We start from the raw sequence: 3,024 nt of genomic DNA on the forward strand, positions 1-3,024 counted from the left end.
GTGCCCTCAGGTGGGATGAAGTGCTTGTCCCTGTTCCTGCCCTTTCCACAGACCTCCAAACATGGGAGAATATGCTGTGAATGCGCTTGTTTAGCTCAGCAGCCCTGGATATTCAGCTGACAAGGATGCTACCAGGGAAGTAACCAAGACCAGTATAAAGAGGGAATGAACAGTGCCGGGTAGGTACTTAGCCACTGACTTGAATTGAATTGAATGGACTCAGAGGCAGATATGAATACATAACTCCTTCTGTCCTTTGACTGGCTCATCCATTCAAGTGAGAAGAGATGCTGAACACCAATGCTTGACTTCCAGCAAAACCAGGCAGTCATGCTTAGAACATGTCAGATTAAATGTATATCCAGTACTGTGATAGGTCCATATATTTTATTTAATTCATGTTTAATACAACTTAAGCTGTGTATTGTCACCCTTATCATAAATCAGGAGACTGCAGGCTCAGAGGAATTTAGAACCACAGAGACCTAAAATTCAAACGTGTGTCTTTGCATTAAAAAGCCCAGAGTTCTTTCTATGTCACCAAATCTCCTCTAGAATTTACCTGCACATATTTTGCACAGATTGTACAGTATAATAGCTTGGAATTAAAGTCAATTTAAGGAATAATCTGTAAACAAAACAGCATCAAGGACACAAGCATTTACTAAAATGGGCACATATTTTACTCCATTGTATTAGGCAAACCTATGCATATGAGAGCCTGTACTTTTTGTTTTAAGCAAGTCATATTACTTGAATGAATTACATGAAACTTAAAAGTATGCTATGTAACAATTTTTAGAAATTTTTATAGTTCCAATGCATTTTATGATAAAAAGTAATTTAAATTAAAAATTAGTATGTTAAAAACTTTTAAGACAAAGATAAATTTTAAATTGCTGGCAAATTTGATATTTAAAAACACAATATATGCTGCAGAGATTGATGCACCAACCAAGGACCACGCATGGTGAGGACCTAGAACCTCTGCTCAGATATAGTAGATAGGCAACACAGTCTCCATGTGAGTCCCATAATATGGGGAGTTGGGACTATTTATGACATAGACTCCAGCCCCCACACATTGATCACTTCACCTTGGGCCTTGCCAGGCCACAGAGGAAGAGGATACAGACAGTCCAGATGAGACTTGATAGGGTGAGGTCAGATGTTAGGGAAGAGATCATCCCTTTTCTGAGGACTAGGGGAGGGAGGGAGAGGGTATGAGGGAGGGAGTGGGCCACAATCGGAATGTAAAGTGAACAAATAAAATAATTTTTTAATGCTAAAAAAGAAGAGGAGAATGTTTAAAATACTTGAGAACAAATGCTTCTAAAAAATAAAAATAAAAACAATATATAAGTGGAGTGATACTGTTGCTAACTAGCGCCCTAGAATTTGCATATTTGAGGATAAGTTAATAGTGTTCTAATAAAAAGATGGCCTGAGAATGTTATAGAAATTAGCAAGAGGAATGTGCTGAGCACATGCAAATTGAAGTAAACAACTCATTATCATACTGAGCTCTCCAGAGTTGAAATATCCTTAGATGCAGAGAAGCAAGTGTGAAATTCTTGCAGAGGGAAAAGAGCCAACATAAACTAAAGAGCATCAAACTGATGCTTTGGGATCCATCAGATGCTAACATATCATTAGGAAAGGTTTGTACCATAAATAAAATGCTATAAATATATCTGGACAACAATACACAAACATTAATCAGAACAAAATAATTATTACTGATATTATTAGTAATCATTGTATCAGAGTATATATAATCACATGATAAATAGTGTCCTTAATGTGCTATGAGTACATATAGCTACATACAGTTATAAACTATTGTATGAAGTGCTTCAGGGATTGGTGTTCTATGTTCTCAACTTTTACATATTAAATAACTAATTTAAGAATTTTACTCATCCAGCCTTACTCAAAAGGTCATTTTCCCTGTTCATAGGTTATCACCATAACCTATGTAAAAAAAAATCCATAAAAGCCATCATCATAATTTGTAAGTGGATGCTCAGTTTTTGCAAGAAGTAATAAGCATTGCATCTTAATTAATCCATACTTGGCTTAATAATCTATTTATGAGGCTAGGAAGATTCCTTAGTGGTGAAGGCCCATGCCATGCAAGCAGAGAGTGTGAGGGCTAAAGTTTGGATTTCCAGAATGTATATAAAATACCCAAAAGATGTAGAGACACCCCTGAAATTCCAGTGTTCTGAGGGCTGAGACAAGGTGCTCTCAGAACAAGATGGCTAGCTGGTCTAACCATAAGGGTCACCTGTAGGGTCAAAAGAAGGACTCTGCCTCAATATATAAGGTGGAGAACAATCCAAGAAGACTCCCAGAATCCACCTCAGACCTCCACTTCCAAGTACAAATAAACACACTCACACTTCTGCACACATATACAAACATGCATACACACAGACATGCCACACACAGCCCACACATACACATGAAAATGGTAGTAATGGTTTTCTCATATTTCATCTATAGTATTAATTTACCTTTTAAAATTAGCTATCCACACACTCTACATTATTTTCATATACTATGCTTAACACTTTGTAGACAGATAATAAACATATAAATTGGCCTTTATCTAACTAGCCAAAATTATTTCTGGTGTCTTTTCTTCAGAGCAGAGCTCTCCAATCGTCTGTTTTTGGAATGGGAAGCAACATTTGAGAAAACATATTAGATAAACATAGCAATTTTCAGTAGTTGAACATATTTATTGTGGATGTTGCTATTCTTAGCAATCATTATCTTAATACTTTCAAGCTGTCCAGATCTTTGCTTGTAAGAAATGGCAGTGTTTATTTGGGATTTTTAAATCTCTTTTGCATCTTTAAAACAGCATGCAGAACTTTGGTGATCGTGAGCCTGTGTCAGCAATAATATTAATTGGAGTTCCATTTCTGAAGTTTATTGCCATTCCAGAAACAGGGAAAAGAAATGATCTAAGTTAGACCCCCAAGAATAAAAGAAATCACTGCTTGGTAGTATTAC

This window comes from Acomys minous (genome assembly GCF_964271855.1).
Source record: "Acomys minous genome assembly, chromosome: 14".
Taxonomy (NCBI): domain Eukaryota; kingdom Metazoa; phylum Chordata; class Mammalia; order Rodentia; family Muridae; genus Acomys; species Acomys minous.